This window comes from Pan troglodytes, chromosome 5 (assembly GCF_028858775.2).
Source record: "Pan troglodytes isolate AG18354 chromosome 5, NHGRI_mPanTro3-v2.0_pri, whole genome shotgun sequence".
In the NCBI taxonomy this organism is placed as follows: domain Eukaryota; kingdom Metazoa; phylum Chordata; class Mammalia; order Primates; family Hominidae; genus Pan; species Pan troglodytes.
The window spans coordinates 89,391,986-89,417,160 of record NC_072403.2 but is presented as its reverse complement, the minus strand read 5'-3'; the positions used below and the strand labels follow the sequence as shown (position 1 = coordinate 89,417,160).

Here is a 25,175-nt window from a genome sequence, read left to right as displayed (position 1 = left end):
GGGATCATTAAATCAAAGGGTATTTGATTTATAATTTTGAAACATATTTCAACACTGTCCCCCACAGAATTTGTACTACTACCAACAATATATGAGAGCAATGGTAGCCTCACCAATACAGTCTGATATCAGTCTTTCTGATACTCTCATACAGTGTAGTTTTAATTAGCATTTATCTTATTATGAGTCAGTATAAGCAAGTTTTCATTTGTTAAATGGCTATTTGTGTTTGCTTGTTTTTTTGCTTTTGGTTGATGTGATGGTTAGTTTTAGGTTATAATTTGACTGGGTTAAAGGATATACAGAAAGCTGGTAAAACATTTTATTTGAGTGTCTCTGTAAGGGTGTTTCTTAAAGAGATTAGTATTTGAACCAGTAGACTGAGTAAAAGTCTGTCTTCATCAGTGAAGATGGGCATCATTTGCTTCACTGAAGGCCCAAACAGAAGAAAAAGACAGAGGATGAGTATATTTTCTCTCTCTTCTGGAGCTAGAACATCCATCTTCTCCTGCGCTCAGGCATCAGAACTTTATGTGCTTGGGCCTTTAGACTCCGGTACTTATACTAGTGGCCCCCCAGGTTCTCAGGTCTTTGAAATCAAACTGAGAGTTACAGCATCAGCTCCCCTGGTTCTTGAGCTTTCAGGTTCAGACTGTATTACACGACCAGTTTTCCTGATTCTCCAACTTCAAACCACATATTGTGGGACTTCTCAGCCTCAGTAATTGCATGAGCCAATTCCCATAATAAATTTCCTCTTATATATCTATATTTATCCTATTTTGTTTCCCTGAAGAATCCTGAATAATAAATAAAGTTGGTGTGAAGGGAGGCTGTTGCTTCATGTCTTTTACTCTTTTTTTTTTTAAATTGGGTTATTGAGATTTCTCATGGCAGTATAGAAATCTCACTGTATGTTAAAGAGTTTAACCCTTTGTCTGCACCAGCAGTTGTCAATATTTTTCTCATGGTGTCATTAGCCTTTTGACTTTGTTTATGTTGGTTTTGGGCATGCTATAGCAAACAATGTCACAGTGAATAGTTTCGTACTTATAGCATTTCACACATGTGTGCCATATCTTCAGGATGAATTCTCAGTAGTGGAATTTTTTGCATATATAGATGTTTGTAACAATGTTCTGAAGACATAGCAATCATAAGATGTCATTTTTTTCTAAGTTATTTTGTAATTTAACCTAGTGTCATTAATAAAAACCAACATGCGACCAGGTGTGGTGGCTCACGCTTGTAATCCCAGCACTTTGAGAGGTGGAGGCAGGTGGATCACCGGAAGTCAGGAGTTCAAGACCAGCCTGGAGCCTGGCCAACATGGTGAAACTCCGTCTGTACTAAAAAATACAAAAAAATTAGCCGTGCGTGGTGGCAGGCACCTGTAATCCTGGCTACTAGGGAGGCTGAGGCATTAGAATTGCTTGAATCTGGGAGGCGGAGGTTGCAGTGAGCCGAGATTGTGCCATTGCGCTTCAGCCTGGGCAACAAGAGCAAGACTCAGTCTCAAAAAACAAAACAAAACAAAACAATCCAACATGCTTCTTTTTTAACTGAGTGAGCTAAAGTTCATATGAAAAAATAAACAAAATGTAATATTTTGGAAAGTTCTTCAAACTATAAAAAGTATGGGGAAACTAGTCCTACCAGGTATGAAGACATATTGAAAGTCTTGTATAATTATAATGTGATAATGCTTACAAATGAATAGACCAATAAAATGGAGTAGAATGTTCACAAATAGCTGTATCCTAAATTAATAAAGAGAAAATGGATTATGCTACATTAAGACATCATTTTTTACATATAAGCTTAGCAAAAAATCCAAGCTATATAGCACATTCTGTAAGACTATGGGAAAAACAGTCCCTCAAATTTTGCTGGTAGGTATTTAGGTGACTACGACATTTGTGAAACGCCATTGGCAATTTTTTTTTTTTTTTTGGCTTGGAGAGATGTGTTTTTTTCTGATATTTGACAAAGATTGTGTTTTTGGTTTGGTCGTCATCTTCATAAATTTACATAATATTTCTCACATTCTACTACATTGGATATTAATTTCTTAGTTTGCTACTATGCGCAACAATATAGTGTTTCTTATTCTCTGTCCTCATCATTTCCTTTGTAACCCAATATCATTCATTATTTGTACTTTTTAAGTATTTACCCTGTGTCATAGCTTCTCTTTGACCCTCCAGATGTGTTCTTCATCCTGTCCTACTCTGATCTCTGCCCAGGAGGCCGACCTGTGTGGACTGTATCAACTCTTGCCACCCAGTTTCCAGTTAGGTTCAGCATAGATCTGAAAGAGGGAGGAGAGTGAAGTCAAGAACTTTCTATGGTGTCACCTCAGACTGTTGTACTCTACAATCTTTCAGGATATCCTTTTCTACAACTGTTTCTGATAACAGTTCTCACCTCTACCTATGGGCCATAGGCTTGGTAACAACTGCTTTTAGTATCTTCACAATGCTTGTACCTTTGACAATATTCTCTTTAATTAAGCCTCCCTTGAATGACGCTAATTTGACTATGCAGTTCATTTCTTCCTAGGTCTCTAAATAATTCAATTACTATATATGTATATTTACATTTTCCATACCTTATCCACAATTCTGATGTGTAAAGATTTCTGAAAGCTATTTTTTTTTTTTTTTTTTTGTAAATTTGGTACAACTCACTTGGTAGGCAAAACTTGAGTAGAACTCGTTACGGTCTTTTTTCTATGACTCAGTATAAATATTTATACGGCTCATTACAGAAAAAATGTAAAGCTGCTTTTAGCTGTCTTTCTATTATGGAGAATTTTGAATATACACATAAGTAGAAGAGCCACATGGAGCTATCACGCAGTCCTAACATCTATCAACTCATGACCAATCTGGCCCCATTCATACTATCATTCACTTCCTCTATGCTCAGTCAGGAAACAGAAACCACACATTAACTTGCATAGGAAAATATTAATATGAACAGTTGTTAATTATAACAAGGCATTGTAATAATGAGCCATGAGATAGTAAGAAGTAAGCATTACTTTAAAGAATGTAGTTGTAATAGATATAAACACCAGTCTCTACCACTTGGGCTCAGATACATACCCAAGGAAGAGAGCCCAGGCTGAGATCCAGACCTTTATTGGCGATCATAGGCTCACCAGATGACAGAGAAGTCACTGTGGTGCTAAGCTGGTAGAACTTGCTGGCAATCTGCCCAGTGTGGTGCTATGGAAAGCCATTCATATGGAGGTGTCCTGCTGGAGTTACGTTGTTATGAAACTTCTGTTGCACTGCTACAAAGTTGAAGTTATTATTCCAACTGATATTCACATTGTCCCATCTTGCTATCTAGCATGACTATCTATTCTAATTGTATCTTATACATGTCCTATGCCAGACCTGAAATCATTTATTTCTCCAAAGAACCCTGATGCCTTTCAGTGGGAAATAATATTTGGAGACCCCTATCTATTTGCTTCGAGTGTTCTTTATTGCTGGGTTAATCAGTTTCTAGAGATTTTACAGGACATAAGTAGAGGAAAAATGTTTAAATTGTCATGAGTTCATACTGTTTTTTTTTTTTTTTTTTGAGACGGAGTCTCGCTCTGTCTCCCAGCCTGGAGTGCAGTGGCGCAATCTCGGCTCACTGCAAGCTCCGCCTCCCAGGTTCACGCCATTCTCCTGCCTCAGCCTCCTGAGTAGCTGGGACTACAGGCGCCCGGCATCACGCCCGGCTAATTTTTTGTATTTTTAGTAGAGACGGGGTTTCACCGTGTTAGCCAGGATGGTCTCGAGCTCCTGACCTCATGATCCGCCCGCCTCGGCCTCCCAAAGTGCTGGGATTGCAGGCGTGAGTCACAGCGCCCGGCGAGTTCATACTGCTATTTTTAATTCAAATTCGGGCAGTAGGGCTATGTACTTACCTTCTTTCTTTTCTCTGTTATCTCACGCTGAAAAGCCTAGCTCTCAGGAACATTGGGGTTGATAGAATTTCAAATAATTTGTCATTTGGTTTATCCTATATTAACAATGCAACAGTCTCAGAGTAGCAACTATGATATTGCTAAATGATTGCTTAAACATCTATTTTGTTGTTGTCTTTGATATATTTATCCAGCATCTTAAATTCACTTGTATTGGTCCCTATTTATGTGATTGTGCCACCAACTAAATAATGAATATGTTTGTTTCACTTATTTTAATTCTAAGATTTATTTTTATTTTGAGATAATTTTAGGATTACAGAACATTTGCAAATGCAGTTAAGAAAGTTCTAATATATCCTTTGCCTAGTTTGCACTTATGTGAACATGTTATGTAACCATAGAAAATGTATCAAAACTAAAATATTACCCTTGGTCAAATACTATTAACTAAAGCACAGAACTTGCTTGGATTTTACAAATTTTTGCATTAATGTCCTTTTTCACTTTCAGGATTCTATACAGAATCCTAGGTCATATTCGGCTTCCACATCTCCTTAGTTTCTTCCCATCTGGGGCATTTCCTCAGTCTTTCCTTGTCTTTCATGACCTTGACATGTTCAAAGAATATTGACCTGTTAGTTTGTAGAGTGTCTCTCAGTTTGGTTTTGTGTGATGTTTTCTCATTATTAGATTGAGGCTACACATTTTTGGGAAAAATGCCATGGAGGAGACGTGACCGTATGCCCTTCTCAGTGCATTATATTAAGGGATACATAGTATCAGTTTGTGCTACTGTTAATGTTAACCTTGACCATTTGGCTAAAGTGATGTCTTCTAGGATTCTCTATCATGAAGTTACTGTTTTATTTCCTTTATAATTTATACATATTTGAAGGAACATACTTGAGACTATGCAGATATCCTGTTTTCTCTTAAACTTTGCCTGCTAATTTTAGTATCTATTAGAGAATCTTGCCTGTGGCAATTATTACTGTGGTGTTCTTATAGTAATTTTTTCTATTTTCCTTTTTCTTTATTTCTTTTCCTCTTTCCTTTTTTCCTTCCTCCCTTCCTTGTTCTTTCTTATAAAATAAATACTTGTGCTTTTATTTTTTAAGAGCTGTATTGTGGTTCTAATTGATGTAGAAGGAACTATGCTTATTTAATGTGTACAATTTGAGTTTGAACATATGCATACACCTGTATTACCATCACTACAATCAAGTAATAGACATACCCAACACCTTCCAAAACTTCTTTGTGCCATCTTGTTTTTGTTTTTGATTTTTTGTTAGTTTGTTTTTTGTGGTAATGACAATATAAGATCTACCCTTTTAACATTCTTTCTACATTTATTAATTTGAATTCTTCTGTGAAGATATGATATTACTTTTCTCCTATTTTATTTATTCATTTGTATAAATTCATAATATTTATTTTATTATTTGGATTATAAAACAACTACTGACATTTACTGTTTTGCTCAAGTTGTTCCAACTTTGGCCATCTAGAGCTCCTTCACATTTGTTCGTGTGCCTTTTTGATATTTCTTCATTATTTTTGTGGGGGTAGGGAGGTCATTCATACTTTCTGGCATCATGAGACTTTCCTGGCTAACCTCGTATATTCTCTTCCCCAGCCCTAGAATCAACCACTTTTCTAAGGAGCTTTGGTTCATTTTATTGGAGAATGGTGTATTTATTTCTACATACATACATCTATATTTATTTTGTACCTACTTATCAGAAAATATATTTTAAAAATTAGTCTGTATTGATACTTCTGACTTTAATCCAATGTCATCATGTTTATTCTAGCATCTCCTTTTTCTTATTTGTAACTTATTTCTCTCTTGGTGAGATTCCTGCCTCTCATTATGTATAATATATTTACTTACTTGTTCAACCCTAGTATACAGATAAATTGGTTTCAGAATTAGTGTTCCATATTTCTTCTTATAGCCTTGTCTTCTCCCTGATCTTAGAATAAAGCATTAAGGCTTTCACTATAAAAGACATTTGTGCATTTTTCAGTTTCTTCTTAAACTGCATTTTGTCCATAGCCTCTTCAGATTGTATTGTCCTGTACCACACTTTGTAGTGTTGAAGGAGAAGGAAGGGCTAAATAAGTTTTCGAAACTTTATATTCCAATGACTACATTTGTTGTCGTAAAATATGGCTCTGGATGAACTATGTGATTTTTATGCAGACCTTAATTTTTGTTCCCCAGAGCTAATTAGTGTAAAGGATTTCTTTCAACAGTCCTGGTAACACCAGTGCCTGTATTGGAATAAGTAGGCAATGCAGCTTTTCTTTTTCATGGTGAATCTCTCCATGCAATTTTTGCTGATATTTTCTGAGTTGTATTGGTACTTTATCCTATGTTCTTCTGTTCTTTTCACTTTCTATTTAATATTAGCAGTCATACTTAATTTGGAATCCGCAGATCATACAAGATTATCTCTTTCTTTTGCAGAAAATGAACATTTAAAAAATTCTCTGTTGCTTTTCTATAATTTTTCAGCTTAAGAATTCTTGAGAAACAAACCACTCATTTGATTTTTAATGGCTAAATACACTTGGTAAAAGGAGAGTGTGGCAATCCTATGTAGCTCTTTCTCTCTCCCATTCTCTCCCTGTCCCTCTTTTTTAAATGTTAGCGCTACAAATTCGAACACTAGAAAACCAGTAGTGTTGGTTAACAAACCCAAATTTTATAGCTAGAGAAATCTGAATTGCAATTCTGCTTTATCACTTACTGTTTATGCAACTTACTTGTGCTGGACAACTTATTATCGAGCCATGGTTTCTTTAGATATAAAATATGGACCATTATAACCATATCACAGGGTGGTTGCAAAGACTACATGAGGAAAGCTATTCCCAGTGTTTGGTCCTATCAGATGTTTAATATTTATTAGTGTCTTTCTTGCTGCCAAAAACCCTAATGAATTTTTCAACAGATACTTGGATAGCATTAGGAGGGTTTGTGTGTGTGTGTGTGTGTGTGTGTGTGTGTGTGTTGTTATTGTTACTTTAACTAAATCTGTCCAAATAATACATTTTAATCTCTTAAACTGTTGTACCCCTTGGATGGGAAGAGGCCAATTCTGCAAGAAATCATTACTAAGAATATTGGTATAGGCTTTGAGTAAAAAAAAAAAAAAACCCAAAACCTTTAATTTTTTAAGGGAAACATGGGTGAACCAGAAGTTCCTATATCAATAACCACTCAAAATGTACATTTATTAGACACATTAAATAGAGCTTGTCTAGTTGCCTTTCAAATATTATTGGAATTGGATTCTTTTCACCTAATAGTTCTGTAAGTACTATGATGTCAGGTAGAGAAATCACTTATTTTCCCTTCTTTTATCTGTGAAAAATAAAAGTCCTCTCTACAGATCACTGAGAAAATTTTCTGCTGCTTCTTGTTGATTATAAGTGCACTTACTGTATTTACATGGTGTTGAATAGCTTTTGAAAACTACCATCATGTACAGGTTTTCTTTCTGACAGTTTATTTTATGAAAATCTTGTTTTCAAATTTCAAGGAACAAAGAAAAGGAAGCGAATGAGACAAGAAACAAGAATGCTTCAAAGGAAGGATGGTTAAGAATAATGTCAGTAGGTTCCTGAAACATAGCACAGAAAGTGTTTCTGTCTCATTTTCCTCTCTACCATGCACATGCACATATATGTTCAATACTGGTGATAACAGAGCTGTGAGAAAGGAGAGCAGAGGTTTAATTTTTTCCATTTTTGAAACATTAAATATTAAATTTCTTTATAAATAGAGACATACATTTTTATATACACATTTTTTGCTACCCCTGTTCTCTTTGTGCTCCAAATATATGTAGTCTGTCTACTGGTACTCCAGGACAAGGTGAAGCAAATATGTCTGTTTGTTTTGAGAATACAAAAGGCTTTCCTACATAAGCCTTATTTATATAAAGGCATTTGAAAGACAATGTGGTTTTCTGAAGTAACTCTGGGTAGTTTCTCAAAAATATCTGGAAAAAAAGGTAAAGAAGCCCAGCTATAATACCTTATTAAACAGAAAACAACCTACATTTATATTATATGTTGTGTATTCCCACTTTGCTATTTCTTAAAAAATTCACGGACCAATATTTCTCCTCTGAAATTAAGATAACCTCCATTTAGAAAGCACAAATATCAAACCATAAAAATATGGAAACTTTAATTTTACAGAGGTTAAATAAACAGATTTGAGGTATGAGTCATTATGATAGTGATATTTGGTATTTGTAATAGTATATTTTCTGAGATATTTTATGAAAATATTACTTTTCTTCTGTACTCATCTCATTTATTATGTGAAAAGAAAACATGGTAACTAAAATGAAAATATCATGGATATAAAAACTGTATGAAATGATAATTCCAGAAAAGAAATTTTGAAAAAATGTTAATTGAAGATGGAATATAGTAATTCAAAAGTATAAGTTAAATTTAATTTATGTTTATTTCTAAACTTAATAGTTGAAATTGAATGCTATATTTTAGATTACAAATCTTTAAAGCATCCCTTGCTTTTTCAAAATAAAATACTTTTTTAGAGGGAACAACATTGAATAAATAAACAGGAAATTTGATCTCAATAAAACTGCAGCTCAGTAAAAAGGAAGAAAAAATCTGAGACAAAAGAAAACAAAACTCTAAAAAATCTCTACTATTTTATAATAATCTGATGAATTATTAAAACCCTGAGGTTAAATATTTTAACTGCATTGTCTATTGTGCATAGTATAATTGTGACTATCATAGTATAGATATTGAATTCTCAGTTTTACTTGTAATACTTGGTTTCTATGTAATAGTGATTTAGATCTTGAGGAAATATCATGGGTTATTGAGTCCCTTCTTTCTTAACCCATGTGAGGAACGCAAGACTTGAGATAATAAGTGATTTGCCTTGAATCTTCCAGCTACTAGTATTGTGATTTCTCTATGGGATAACTCATAATTACTCATTACTAATTGAGTCCTTCAGTCTTGCCTAAGTTAGATGGGAGGAAAGCTATCATCTTCTGTACAACCATAGCTGAAGAGGAAGGATATTTTTATTACCATTTCTTGGTCTTCTCCTGGCAATGTTATTTTCGCATTTCTTACATTTAAAAAAAAGATGAAGAATTATATTTATTTTAAAAATCCTATCTATTTTTCCCAGAACAAAAACAATCTCATTTTTTCTCATTGTATTTGGAATTATATGTATTCTGTCTAGCATTTTTTGTATTTTTCTTCTATAGTTCCTTTTTCAAACCTTTGAGGCTTTTCCCATTATGCCATATTTCACCTTAGGAACTTGCTGCCTCTTGCTAATATTTGAAACTGCTTGAACATTTACAATGTCCTTTCACAGTTATCTCAATATCTGAAGTAATCCTGTAAAGCAGATGCCACTGTACTGTGGGGAGCCCTGGCTTGCCTGGTTTTATGGTTTAGTAGAACTTGATTACAAATCTTAGAGTTGAGGCTCCAGTCCTCATAATCCTTCCAGCATACCACACAGCCATCTTAGGGAAAACTGCATTGACTGTGAAGCTTAATGTTAACACAGGAAAGTACCTGTGTTTGCTCAGCAGGAGTGGAGAACGGAAGGGGCAGGATATAAAGGCTATGTTAATATGTATTACATTGGTTTAGCCATTATTCTAGCTGACTAGCTTACATAAAATTTAGGAAAATGTGGTGCGCTGAGAAGGTAATTTGAAGCTACTAAAGACAATTGAACAGAAGAAACAGGAGTCGTATGGAATACTTATTGTGCGTCAATTGCTGTAAAAAGTGCTTGTAAATACAAATGTATCGAAGATCTATTGTTTTTCTTCTGAACTTTCTCCTTTGGAAATGGCCCTTTCCTTCCTCTGAGATCACCTGTCCCCATCTCTTCTCTCTTGTTGGTAAAAACTATATATTATTGTTGTTGTAGCAACCATGTTATAAACTGACTCAATTCCTGATCACTCTTGGTTCATTCAAAGGGTGGACACTTAGGTGGCCAATGAATCTCTTCCTATATTGGACTTGAAACTTAGAAAATTACACAGTAAAGCAACAAAGCTCAAGAAATGTACAAAACCATGTTTGATGCCACAAGGAACAGGAAAAGTGAAGCATCATACGAAGAAGTAATACATTAATCAAGCCAACATGGGAAGGAGAAAACAGATGAAATATAGTCAAGGTATTCTGATGTTTTAAAATATTTTAATTTTAATGATTTTTGGAGGCTCAGATATATTCCTGTTTTTGGTCCAACAACACACTCTATGATTCATAAATTCCTAAATTTTGTTTAAACTAGTTTGAGTTGTGTTTTTGTCACTTGCAAACCAATTAACACAATTATTTTGTTTTAGAAAATAATTCTGTCAGCATTATGTGAGACATATTAGAGAAAACAGAAGCTGAAGGAAATACTAAATAGTTTAAGACAGTGGCAATAAGGGCCTGAAATTGAGGGCAGTGGGAAAGATAAGAAGAGGAAGTAAGAAAGAGGGTTAGATATAAAGTAGATTACAGCTGAATAAGTAGATTAAACAAATATAGATATAGATTGTTAACTGAAATGAGTGATAAGGCAAGAGTCTCAATCTATGGAGGTTCATTAAGTCAGAGCTTGAGGGTGTGCCTGGAAAAAAATAGGAGTCACAGATGCCTCTGTGGCCAATGTTAGCTGAAGGGGTTTTCAAGAGATTTAGTATTTACACATTTCCTTAATGTGGGGAAGACATGTAGTGGCGGATAGGCAGAAGAATGACTGATCTTGTCTTTGTTCTGTACCTAGGAAGAGAAGTATCAATCAATGTGAAATCTAAGGCTTTAGTTTTAGGAGCTAGACTTGGATCACAGATCTTTAAATTGACACATTCTTGTTTTATGAGAAGATATACATATTGAAAGATTTTGAGGCCAGAAAGCATCTGGAGATGCCTGATTGTCTGTTTCATGGGAGTCTGGCTGATGTATATAAAGCTTTGACAAGGGTTGTGAAGTAGCAGCTATTAATTTGGAAAAAAGATGGCAGTTTTAAGTGACTCCATCTGTAGGCTTAACTTTCCCTTTGGCATAATCTGTTTGGGGGTTCTGAGATTTCTTTTTCCTTTCTAAGATATAGATATCACATACAGATATACCCAATACAAATGGGTGCACATATGTGCACACACACACACATGCTATCACTTTAAACATTTTGGTTAAATGGAAGCAGCTGAAGTAAAGATTGGACATTCAAAAGTCAAGAAGTATAGGTTATTTTTTAAGAGGATGGAATCTGGTAGGCAGAAGGGAAAGTGTGAGTCAGTGGTACAGAGGATGAGAATTTGAGAACATATTACTATAGGACCTTGAAGAATATGGAAGGTGTAGACAAAGCATGGTAACTTCATATGGAAGAAGAATTCTTCAGCTTCTCAGTTTCTCCTTCCAGCCATGGGCTTCGACAAAGTTCTCAGAGAAACAGACTCCCAGACGACGCTGGCCATTCCCTGGCAACGGCCAGGTTTGCCATTATCCAGTCACTCTGAGACCTGTTATCAGGCCTGAGGTGAGTCTTAAGAAGTCAGGGATAAAGTCAGAGGTCTTGGGGTGCAGTGCCCTAGCTTTCTAATATTGGGAGCTCCCCTTGCTAAGTGAGAAAGACTCCCAATTGACCCACTCTCTTCCATCCAACTTGGGACATTGGCTCTGTTTCCACCTGATACACAGGGCCTGATGGTCAGGTCCAGGACTCCTACAGATGTGCATCTGTGGCACAGGATTGTGGGCAAAAGCTTCACAATACCCAAATCCCTTAAGCTCCTGTAAGTCACAGGAGATGGGGAAACTACCCACTTCATTCTTGGAGTTCCAGGAAGGCCTTAATTCTGAGGCCTACAGTTTCCAGGGTGCTAAGAAGGGAGTAAATTTATCTCTGGGAGCTTCCTCACTACATCCCACTGCAGGTTCTGAAAGATGTCCTTGTTACAGAGACTGAGGGAAGTCTCTACTCCCCCTCACCTCTGCTCCCAACTCTGTCCTTCCCCTGCTTGCAGCCTCTGTTGGTTGATTTATGCCAGATCTCTTAAATTCTATGTATGCAAACCAGTGTGAGGCTCAAGCCCTCTAATAGAGGCCCCTTAAGGTGGCTTCTTAGCCCTATGTTGTTTTAACCTCTAGATGCCATGGGACTCCCTCCAGGAACTCTTTTATGATGATAGTACATTGAACATAAAGGAAGATATAGATACACGAAAATGTTAAGTTGCAGAAGAGGAAAGATGGGGGAGCTCACATAAGATGGCTTCAATCTTCTCAGTGGAGGAGGATTGGAGGTAATTTGCTTTTAATTAAGAGGACAGAGTAGGGTTAGAGGGCCCAGGAAACTTAAAAAAAAGGCTTGGAATGACAGGCTGAGGGAAATTATGAGATTCAACATATTAATACAACTCTACTCAACAATAGTTGAAGACTCAGAATGGGTGAGTACAGTGTCTTCAGTAGAGATTTCTTTATTCCTCTAGAAAAGCTGGACAGTCTAACAGTAGGAGCAGAGAAAAATGACACTGAGTTGTACCCTGACCTGGGAGATGCCATGTGGGAATAGCAGAAGATAAAAAGTCCTAGGGATACTCGAGGTGGTAGAGACATCTTTCAATGTTGTGACTATCACACAAGAAACAAAGCAGCAAGGGAGGAAGATAATGAGAGCCAAATGATTTGATTTGAGTTCAAGGTTTTAAAGAAATAACAGTTGGGGGTGATTTTACAGAGAGGTTGAAGTGTAATTAAGATCAAAGTCACTGGTGAATGTAAAAAAATATGTTGTGAAGCCAAGACTTTAACAGGTTGTTCAGGAATAGAATTGTGAGTAAAACAAAAGCAAAATTAAATATCATCTCCAGCACACCACCACCACCGCTACCACTCATCACCACCAACACTAACAGCAAGAACACAATCTGTTTGCCACATGTGTAAAGCACTAGGCAATTTAGCAGAGTCTCCCAGAGGGTGAAGCACAAATTAAATAAAGGGAGTGGATTATCAAATTATATGAATTCCAAAAGGAGAAGTTGTTGAAGGATGCGGGTAACAATATTCGCTGGAGTAAAAGTGAGTTACGTAGAGTCCATTTGTGAAAAATACCATGTTATCAGGTTTCACATGAATGAAAGATGTCAAAAGAGTGTTTGAAAAAAATTTCTGAAGGGTGTTTATGGGACAGAGGAGAGGGCTGGGCAAAAAGTAGTAAGAGGGGAATTGGCCTGGAATTGATGATGCTGTAAATGAGAGAAGGCAAGAAGTAATAGTGGTGAAAGATTTGGAAGGGGCTTTGGAGAGAAATGAAAGTAAAAGAGAAGGAGAAAAACAAAATAAGGCTGCTCGTGGGGAGGATCACAGAAGGCTAGTAGAAGGGCATTTATCTGGAAATCTGAACAGCAAAAGCATTCAAATAAAGCAATTGTTATATAAGGATTATGTGTGGTCATCCATTAAAAAAGAAGTCATACCAATGTACTGTTTAAAAATGATTTGCTGGAGTACTGAGGCTAAGTAATGGTGTGATGCAGAAACAGTGGTCCCTAAAAACTTGGTTTGTGATGGCAAGTTCACCTAAGTCATGGGATATAGAATCCAAGTATGGACTTTAAGACAAGCAACACTGTAACTAATAATATTTGAGAAATCAGAAATGATGGTTCCCAGTTGTTATATCTTAGCAGATAAAAAAAGTGTTTCAATGTGTTGAATTACTATTAGGCAGATATCTAATTTTTAATAGATAGGCAGAAAATTTCACTAACAGATATTTTAACTCTTGATTTTTCTATGTATCTAAAAATAGATATTTTCCTAAAAGTAATTTAATGCTTTGAAACATTAAAATTACACACACACACACACACACACACACACACAAACACACACACACACTTTGTTACTCTGTAGGAGATGGAAAATCCAAGAGCTAAAATTTGGGAGATGGCAGGGCTACATCACATTAAGTGGTAGAAGTGAAAAGCCCTTTGGGAATAAATGTATCTAACTCCAGAAATACTGTTACTCTTGAAACAGATCAGATCCTGTTCATTTCAGGTAAATGATCTTTGAAATCAGTTTCAAGTTTCTAGTCAAGAAAGTAGATATGAGATTCTACCTCTATAAATTTACCTCCCATTACAAAATGAGCAATAGTAATATTGTTTTAGGAGCCACAACTATTTTTAGTTCAAGTAACATCTTATGTAGCATCTTTGAGAACTCATTTTTTTCCATGCAAATAGACTAACTATTTAAGGAATATAGAGAGCACAAAACATGGGTAAAGACATACTGTTTCGGGCTGGGCATGGTGGCTCACGCCTGTAATCCTAGCACTTTGGGAGGCACAGGCAGGCAGATTGCCTGAGCTCAAGGGTTCGAGACTAGCCTGGTCAACATGGTGAAACCCTGTCTCTATTAAATTACAAAAAAAATTACCTGGGTGTGGCGGCATGCACCTGTAATCCTAGCTACTTGGGAGGCTGAGGCAGGAGAATTGCTTGAACCCAGGAGGTGGAGCTTGCAGTGAGCTGAGATCGTGCCACTGCACTCCAGCCTGGGTGACAGGGTGAGACTCCATCTTAAAAAAAAAAAAAAAAAAAAAGGACATACTGTTTCTCTAACTTTTGCAATGTGTTTCACATTTTGATGTAATTGACTTCGCTTATGTTTTGGAGTTTTTGTTGTCCCTCCACCTGCCTTGGAAGACTTGTAGAAAATTACAATTTTGTGAGATTCCAATGCAAAGGAAATCATTTAGTTTTACTTTAAGCAACTCTTAAGTAGGTAAGAGTATTAGGATTCTCCAGAGAAACAGAACTAAATATGTCTATATATGTATATAAAATATATACTTCTATATCAATCTATATTGTACATGCAAACACACGCACCCACACACGCGTGTGCACACACACACAGAGAAATAAAGTAAAAAAGTGGTTCACATCATTGTGGAGGCTGGAGTCCCAAGATCTGCAGTGGGCAAGCTGAAAACACAGGGGAAGTCATGATATAAGATTTAGTCCAAGTTGGAAGGGCTGAGAACTCAGAGTCAATGATTAAGTTCCAGCCTGAGGGCTGGAGAAGATCAATGTCTCAGCTCAAGCTGTCAGGCAGGCTAAGTATCCTCTTAAGGCAACCATTTTGCTCTATTCTGATCTTCAGTTGATTAAATGAGACCCACACTCATTGGAGAAGGCAAGCCACTTTACTCAATTTACCAATTCGAGTGTTACTATCACCCAGAAACATCCTCACAAAAACGCCCAGAATAATGTTTGACCAAATGTTGGGAACCCCATTGCCCAGTCAAATGAACCCATAAAATTAATGATCACAATTGGAGAAATAATCATTTGTAACTGCTGTGCCAAATTCTGTAGTTTTCTCTATACCATGGCTAGACATATGCATGAAAGATATTTCATATTGAAAGATAAATATATTTGAAGAATAAATATCATTATGAAAAACTTGCTTAAGACTGGTATTATCGTGTGTGTGTGTGTGTGTGTGTGAGTTGGGATCTCTCTCTGTCTCTCAGGCTGGAATGCAGTGGTTCTATCATGGCTCGTGGCAGCCTCAAACCTCTGGGCTCAAGCAATTCTCCCATCTCATCATCCCAAGTAGCTACGACTACAAGTGCATGTCACCATGTCTAGCTAAAGTTGTTTCTTTTTATTTTTGTACAGGCAGGATCTTGCTATGTTGCCCAGGCTGGTTTTGAACTTCTGGCCTAAAGTGATCCTCCTGCCTTGGCCTCCCAAAGTGCTGGGATTACAGACGTGAGTCATCATGCCTATCCTCCTATTATCTTTTTAACATTTTTGCTTTCTTTGAGATTTTATATACTACAAAGAATGTCAAGTTGGGTAGATTTATTGTAAATAGAATAATGTATCTCTGGATTTGTGTTTATAGCATTAAAGACTTCAATAAAGATTTATACATTATCTCTGAGTTGTGTGCCTCTTATCTAGTATGTTTTACTGTGCTCTGCTTACACAATAAGCTGCCATTGTCTTGAGTGATTTAATCTATTTCTTCTGTCTCTCTCTCCCTGTGTGTATGTGTGTGTATGTGTGTACGTGTGTCTGTGTTGTTTACACCTGACTCCCTAATGTAAAATTTCAGAAATATAAGCTGAATAAAATGAGCTAACATACTGCCCAAATGGAAAATGTTGCACAACCTAATAAATTATTTATTTCTGCAAGATGCACAGAACCCAATGAATATAGTCTATCCGTGAAGGAAACAGAAGGTTACCTTAGGAATTATTTGTATAATTAAAAAAATATAAAGAATGACACATTTTGTTCAAATAAACAAGAAATGTCAAACATTTTTGATCATTAAAAATGATTTGCTTAGGACATCCTTCTAAGCTGGACACATTTCAACAGCATGATATTTTGAGACCTACTAGCATCTCTATTTAGGATTCACTAAGCACAGCATTCCACTGGTTAAAATATGTATACATGTATGCAAGTATGCTTTATTTATTATTTTACATTTGCAGAGGAAATAGACTCAGAGAGGAGCAACAAAACATGGCATCCAAAGAAACGACCCATGCTTGGAAACAATTTTCATTTCATTTACCTGGGTAGTTCAATCAAAAGAAGGAAGCCTGTGTACTTCGAACAAAGTGAGGGCACCACCAGGTTCACAAACATTATGGAAAAAATTTAAGAAAAGAATTATGTTTTCATACTTCGCACACACCATGACAAATTGCAATTATTTGCTGTCATTGTTGGGGAGATAATAGTAAAAGTAAAAACTAAACCTGAGAATCTCTAACAAAAAGACCAGTTCTGACTTAGCCCTGATGATTACCATTTGGGTTGGCAAGCCTAATATTACCAGATAGTTCATATTTTTCTTTTTCTTTTTTTTTAAATTTCACTTTAAGTTCTGAGATACATGTGCAGAATGTGCTGGTTTGTTACATTGGTATACATGTGCCATGGTCGTTTGCTGCACCTTTTAACCTGTCATCTAGATTTTAAGCCCCACATGCATTAGGTATTCGTCCTAATGCTCTTCCTCCCCTTGCCCCCTACCCCTCGACAGGCCCCAGTGTGTGATGCTCCCCCCGTGTCCATGTGTTCTCATTGTTCACCTCCCACAACTCCTTAAGCTGATAAGCAACTTCAGCAAAGTCTCAGGATACAAAATCAATGTGCAAAAATTATAAGCATTCCTATACACCAATAATAGACAAGCAGAGAGTCAAATCATGAGTGAACTCCCGTTCACAATTGCTACAATGAGAATAAAATACCTAGGAATACAACTTACAAAGGATGTGAAGGACCTCTTCAAGGAGAACTACAAACCACTGCTCAACAAAATAAAAGAGGACGCAAACAAATGGAAAAACATTCCATGCTCATGGATAGGAAGAATCAATACCATGAAAATGGCCATACTGCCCAAAGTAATTTATAGATTCAATGCTATTCCCATCAAGCTACTATTGACTTTCTTCACAGAACTAGAAAAAACTACTTTAAATTTCATATGGAACCAAAAAAGAGCCTGTATAGCCAAGACAATCCTAAGCAACAAGAACAAAGCTGGAGGCATCATATTTTTCATGAAAGCTGGAAATCAAAATTCATTTGTGAAATCTATTTTTATACATTGAGAAACAACCAAATCCAAAAATGAAAACATTCTGTGGGCTAAATATAGTCTGCCAAACATAACATGTCAGCCAGTTTACACAATTTATGTAAGAGTATGAGGACTCTGGCGTCTAACCCAGTTCCATTAGTTCATTGTGGTTTCCATCCTTAAATAATATCTATCTTTAGGGTATAATTGAGGAGTTAATAATAACAAGCAAACATTCATAAAATCCTCACTATATGTCAGACACTATGGTATGTACTAAATACCTTATCCCATTTAATCCTCACAAATTGCAGAACTAACATTAATCTTGCTTCAGCTGAGAAAATTGAAGATTAGAGGTAAGGGATGTGCCTAAATTCACCAAATTAATAAAGTTGGGTAAAGCATCTATCACAGCAATGACAAATTCAGTAGTAGCAATCATTATGATTACTTCTAGCTGAGCAAAGTTCTGGTCATGGAGATATTTAGTGACCTTTCTCAAAGTTGCCCATAAACTAGTTCTTTTTCAATAAGCCAGATTGCCTTGAGTTTTAAAGTGTCTTGTCTCTGAGTTCAGTTATTTCAGTGAGCTTCATCAAATGCAATAAGGCTTTTCTTTTTGTCTCCCTCCATCTTTACCTAATCAATGTGTCAGCAGTGCATGAAGCAATTTCCTCAAGAAAGTGGGTGGAAGAAATTCTGTATTCATATGCTTCTTCAGAAATCTTTTCTTTTAAAGTGATTTCATGAGCATATATTGCTTTTCTGATGTATTTCTTAAATCTTTTGCTTGTACATCAAAAAGAACCTCATTATGCATATTTCTTTCTTTTACTTTGAAGATTTAAGACCAAAATATTGGTTTACTTACACACTTCCCGAAATACCTCACAAATCTTATAGAAGCTTGATAATCTATCTCCAGGGCCTCTAAAGGAACATAACTCCTTTACCAGAGAATGGTTATCCAAGTTTCAGAGTTTCTCAGTAATAAAATGTCAAGAATCATGACTTTCTTGAAGTTAAATGCCACCTACTTCAGTCCTTTTCTTAAGTGTTTTCCCTGCAAAAATGTTAAGAAAAGTGATAACTCCTAAAGCTACTTATCTTCACAATTGTCTCTTTTCACATTATGCATCATGAGAGACAATTTAACATTTCTTTATCATCAAGGCACAAATAGTAATGTTCACTCAGAGGTCCTGGTCTTTAAGCTCGGTTATTCCAGAATCCAAACTTGGAAATAAGATTTAATGGAGTGAAAACTGGAACTCTATTGAGTGTCACACAATTTGTGTGTGTGAGATTTCATGTCAGTGATTATATAGCAGATATTGTTGCCCTGTGTGATGCCAGTTATTGGACAGTCAGCCCTGAAAGTTCAAGATTCACATTTTTATTTTTGTTAATAGTGCAAATCATATTGTTATTCATAATTATTGGTATAATTACTTTTCTCAAAACACTTATATTTTTGTTTTTTGTTTTTTGTTTTTTTTTCTGAGACAGAGTGTCACTCTGTTGCCCAAGCTGGAGTGCAATGGCACGATCTCTGCTCACTGCAAACTCTGCCTCCCTGGCTCAAGCAATTCTCCTGCCTCAGCCTCCCAAGTAGCTGGGATTACAGGCGCCTGCCACTACACCCAGCTAATTTTTGTATTTTTAGTAGAGATGGGGTTTCACCATGTTGGTCAAGCTGGTTTTGAACTCCTGACGTCAGGTGATCTGCCCGCCTCGGCCTCCCAAAGTGCTGGGATTACAGGCGTGAGCCACCACGCTTAGCCAAAAATACCTAATTTTTAAAATGAAGGCAAGCAGTTTTCTGCTGGGGAGCATAAGCTATATAAAAATACAGTTGTCTTTTATTTGATAATTTGTCATATATAGTCTAAGAATTATTTGAAAAGATTCATTCACTTTCTATCTTGACTCATGTGTATATCATTGCCATTTTCATTAAAAAGTAAACTGTCTTTATATAAATAGCCATGAATCTTTCAACACTTTTATTCCTAAAACATACTATCAAAGAGAATTATACTTAATACAAATAGGCCAGAGTTGTCAGGAATTTTGTAGACAACTATTATTGAAACTAGAACCGTAGTTGCCAATTAATATTGAGTAATAAATATGGCTTCACTGGTAGAGTTATTTGGAACACAGTTTTTATAAAACTCAGGATGTAGATTCGAATCTGAAGTGATCCAATTAATTTTGCTCAAAAGAAAAGTTATAGATTTTAATCTTAATTTAGACTATATGTAAATTATTGCTGGCATGTAAGATTCAGTAAAACCATATAGTCGATTTTGTGAAAATCCATCCGTATTTTTGCTTTAGAAGCATAGAATTATAGAATTGGAGAATTGAAGTTGGTTTCAGAATTCATCTGATCCAATTTCTCTAGGAATCTCTTCTTTAACACCCCTGGCGAATACTCACCCAAAGCCTCATAAATTCTTCTATGAACAAGTGGTTACTTCTCATGGAAAGCATGCCCTATTATTGAGATGCCATAGCAATAAGAAACTCTTTTTGAGTTAAATATTAAAATAAACCGTTGGCTGGGCACGGTGGCTCATGCCTGTAATCCCAGCACTTTGGGAGGCCGAGGCGAGCAGATCATGAGGTCAGGAGTTCGAGACCAGCCTGGCCAACATGGTGAAACCCTGTCTTTACTAAAAATACAAAAATTAGCCAGGCGTGGTGGCAGGCACCTGTAATCCCAGCTACTAGGGAGGCTGAGGCAGGAGAATTGCTTGAACCTGGGAGGTGGAGGTTGCAGTGAGCGGAGATCGTGCCATTGCACTCCAGCCTGAGCGACAAGAGCAAGACTCTGCCTCAAAAAACAAACAAAACAAAAATAAAAAATAAAATAAGATAAACTGTCTCCCTAGCATATCCTTACAATTTAATTCCTGCAGAATTTTCTCCCTTATTTACATGACTGCCTTCCAAATACTAAATGACAATTTTTGTACTTTCCTCTCATGAATTCTTACAACTATTACTTAAATAATATAGTTCAAACCTTTTACCAAGCAGGTCACATTTCCCTGAAACATACTACAGTTTATTAATTTGCATCTTTAAATGAAGCAACAAAATTGGTCACTATGTTCCACATGTACTCTGACCAGCAGAACCTACTGAGACTATCACTTCCTGTGACCTAACTATAAGCTTCTATAATCATATTCTGAGTATATACTTTTATTTGAGAGTAACATCATTTGATTTATTTATATTAAATCTGAGGTCCTGGATACCCTTTTGGTAAACATTAAAATATGATTAACTGACCATATTTTTCCATGTGCAACCAGACTGTGTGGAAGATTCAAGTTTAATTACAAATTCCTGTGCTTGGCATATTTGTTGGCTTCTTTGCCTTTGTTCTTATTTTCACTCCTTTCACATGTGTTTCCTTTATAAAAAGAGATTAGTTGAGAACTAATGAAACATTTATATAAGTGCTTCAATGGTCAACCTCATTGGTCCATTCATAAGTGGATTCTCTATGTCTATAACTCATTCAAATGATCAGTCAATTAAGCAGTCATTAAACTCAACTATAATTTCTGAATAATTGCCATGTTCAAAGCACTGGTACGAAGAAAAAAGAGAGAAGATTTGTCCTTATAGGACCTTCTCCAAGTAACTCATAATCAACTGGGGATAAAAGACATAAAATCACAAGGTAGTGGTGCAGTGTAAAAAGTAAAATACATCTATACACCATCTATCCATCAGTCATACACTGGGACCATTAATGACATACTAGATATTTGTTCTAATTTTCTAGTGCAGAGATTATTCTCCTGCAAAAACAGAAGTTGAAAACGAATTGGAAATTGAGTAATATCTTCCTGTCTTCCAGCATTTTCAAATATTTTGAAATTTTCTTGTTGTCTTTCCAGTTTTATTTCACTGTGGTCAGAGAATATACTCTTGTTTTAAATTTGTGGAAATGTGTTTTGTGGCTATGTTATCTATTTTACTTTACGTTCTATAGATAGTTGAATAGGTTTTCTGCTATTGTTGAGTGAAATGTTCTGTAAATGGTGATTAGATCTTGTTGATTTAGTTGTCTGTAAGTTCTCATCACTGATTTTTCTCTTTAGTTGCTGTATCAATTGTTGAGAAAGGGGGTTGAAGTTCTTAACTATAATTCCAGATTTGCCTCTTTCTCCTTCTAGTTCTATCAGTTTTTGCTTCATCTAGTTTGCATCTGTATTGTTTGGTGCATATGCATTTAGGATTGATATTTTTTTCTTGTTAGTTTAACTGTTTTATTATTCTATAATGTCCCTTTCTGTCACTAGTAAACTTTATTTTTTTCCAAAGTCTACTTTATCTTATGCTAATATTACTACTCCTGCTTCCCTCCAATAAATGTTTAAATATCTTTTTCCATACTTTTACTGTTAATCTGCTTATGTTGTTTTATTTGAAGTGGGTTTCTTGTAGACAGCATATAATTTGGTAATGTTTTAAAATAAATCTCTTTTAATTGGTGCTTTTGATTCCATTTACTGAAATATATGTTACAGTTACAGTGTTTTCATTTCCAAATTCCCCATTTTGTTCTTCTTTATATCTTTTTTTTTTTTTTTTTTTTTGCTGAGCTTTTCTAGTTTTTTGTTGTTGTTGTTTCAAGTATTTTTGTAATTGCTCATTTAATCATTTTTACCATGGCTGCTTTAAAATTTCTCAGATTATTGTAACCTCTTTGTCATCTCAGTACTGACATCTGTTTTATTTTAAAATTTATTTATTTTGTTGCATATATATATTTAATTGAAAAATGAAGATTGTATATATTTATGGTGTACAACAAATGATGTATACATATATATATACACACATACATAAACACACACACATTATCTATACATACACACTATGGAATGGTTAAATCAAGTCAATTAATATATGCATTACCTCACATGCTTATCTTCTTTTTGTGGTGAGATCACTTAAAATATCTATTGACAATTATCAAGTATATGATAAGGTGTTATTAACTATACACACCATGTTGTACAAAAGATCTCTTGAACTTACTTCTCATACATAATTTAATTTTTGTCTCCTTTGACCAATATCTCTCCATCCCCTCCCGCAACACACACATCACACTTCGGCCCCACTCTACCCTCTGCTTCTATGAATTCCAGTTTCTTAAATTTTTACATTTAAGTGAGATTATTTTTTAGGGATAAATAGTATTCCATTGTGTTTATATGTTACATTTTATTTATTCATTTTTCTTAGCCCACTCAGAAGGCTATAACAAATAACCTTATACTGGGTAATTTACAAACAACAGAAATTTATTGCTCACAGTTCTGGAGGCTGTGAAGTCTAAGGTCAAGGCACCAGCAGATTTGGTATCTGCTGAGGTCCTGTTCCTCATAGTTGGCACTTGGTGGATGTGTCCTCACATGGCAGAAGAAAGACAGCTTTTTTCAACCTCTTTTATAAAGGCACTCATCCCATCAATGAGGACAGAGCCCTCACAACTTAATCACTTTCCAAAAGCCTTCACCTCTTAAAACTATTCGATTATCAGGGGACAACATCTGAATTTTGGGGAGACACCAACATTTAGACCACAGCATTCTTCCCATGGCCTCCACAAATTCATGTTCTTCTGACATGCAAAATACAGTAATTTCACTCCAGTAGCCCCAAGTCTTAACTTGTTCAAGTGTCAACTCAAAAGTCTAAAATCCAGTCTTGTCTAAACATCACTAAATCAGTTATGGATGAGATTCAAAGTATGATTTATCTGGAGGCAAATTCCCCTCCAGCTTTGAGCCTGTGAGATCAACTGAGTTAGGTGCTTCCAGAATACAAAAGAGGGAGAGGCACAGGCCAGCAGCCATATCTTCAAAGCTTTGCTGGTTGCTACCAAAGCCCCAGCTCACAGGGATGCCTAGGTACAACTCAAGTTTGAAAGGACACCAAGGTTTTAAGCATAGCAACATTGATTCACTGATAGACACAGATTGATTACATATCTTGGTTATTATGAATAATGCTGCAAATGAACATAAGAGTATACCTATCTCTTCATTATACTGATTGCATTTCCTTTAGATCCATATCCAGCACTGAGATTGCTGGATCATATTGTAGTTCTAGTTTTAATTTTTTGAGGGACTTTTATACTGGTTTCCATAATGACTGTCTTAATTTACATTTCCACCAACAGTATGACAGGGTTCCCTTTCAATACATTCTCACCAATACCTATTATCTGTCTTTTTGATAATAGGTGTTCTAACAGGTATGAGATGACATCTCATTGTGGTTTTAATTTACATTTCCCTGATGATTAGTGATATTGAGCATTTTAAAATACACCTGTTGGCCATTTGTATGTCTTTTTTATTTTTATTTTATGAAATGAATGGTTCTTTTTTGAGTAAAAGGTAGCAAAAATTACAGTGGTCAAGAGCATGGTCTCTGAAGTCAGAATGACTAGTGGTGTTCATAGTTACAGCTATACAATTTTTTCCTGTTCATGTATGTTTTTATTGATACATAAAAATTGTACATATTTATGGGGAACATACGATATTTTGATGCATGCATACCAAGTATAATGATCAAATCAGGGTAATTAGTGTATCCATCAGTTCAAACATTTATCATTTCTTTGTGTTGTGAATATTTCAAATCTCTTTTACCTATTTTGAAATATACAATGAGTTGTAAAATATAGTCACCCTATTTTTGAGAAATGTCTATTTAGGATCTTTGCTCATTTTTAAGTCATGTCTCTTGTTTTCTTACTATCAAGTTGTTAGAGTTTCTTACGTATTTTTGATATTAACTTCTTGTCAGGATGTACGGTTTGCAAATATTTTCTGTTATTTGATATGTTGTCTCTTCATTTTGTTGGTTGTTTTCCTTTGCTATGCAGAATGTTCTCAGTTTGGTGTATTCCCATCTGTCTGTTTTGTTTTGTTTTGTTTTGTTTTTTCAGTTTTTTCACTTGTGCTTTTGGGATCCTATCCAAAGAGTCCTTGTCCAGACCAATGTCATGGAGCTTTCCTCATATGTTTTGTTCTACTAATTTTGTAGTTTCTGATTCTACACTTATGTCTTTTTTTCATTTTAAGTTAGTTTGTGTACATATATGAGATAAGGGCCTAATTTCATTCTTCTGTATATGTATATCTAGTTCTTCCAATACCATTTATTTATGAGGCTCTCCTTTTCCCATTGTGTGTTTTTGGCAGTGGTACTGCCATCTTTTGATTGCCTTTAAAAAATTCAGGTTGAGATCTTCCTGGTTCTTGGTATAATGAATGATTTCTTTTCTTGAAATTTGGACATTTTCATATTATAAGATGATGGATCTTATTTAAAACTTCTTAGCTTTCTCTGATACCAATGCAGAAGGAGAAAGTTGGGGCTATTTTATTACAGCAGGTCAAGGTAGAATTCTCATTTCCTATTGCCCTTAATTGACACACAAGAGAAAGGGAGTACTCTTCTTTCTAAGTGGGAGTAGGTGGTCTTGTTAACC

General features: G+C 35.6%; 1 long non-coding RNA gene across 2 annotated transcripts in view; it reads right to left on the bottom strand.

Moving 5' to 3' along the window:
• Nucleotides 1–300: 300 nt before the first annotated feature.
• LOC104006891 (uncharacterized) overlaps nt 301–25,175 on the bottom strand; it is a 40,086-nt gene continuing 15,211 nt past the window's right edge. For both annotated transcript variants that reach the window (XR_001718538.3, XR_002944253.2), the window contains 3 exons: nt 3,111–3,301; nt 2,177–2,311; nt 301–1,349 (listed from right to left, as the gene is read on the bottom strand). This is a non-coding gene — a long non-coding RNA (uncharacterized LOC104006891). The remainder of the gene's footprint in view (nt 1,350–2,176; nt 2,312–3,110; nt 3,302–25,175) is intronic.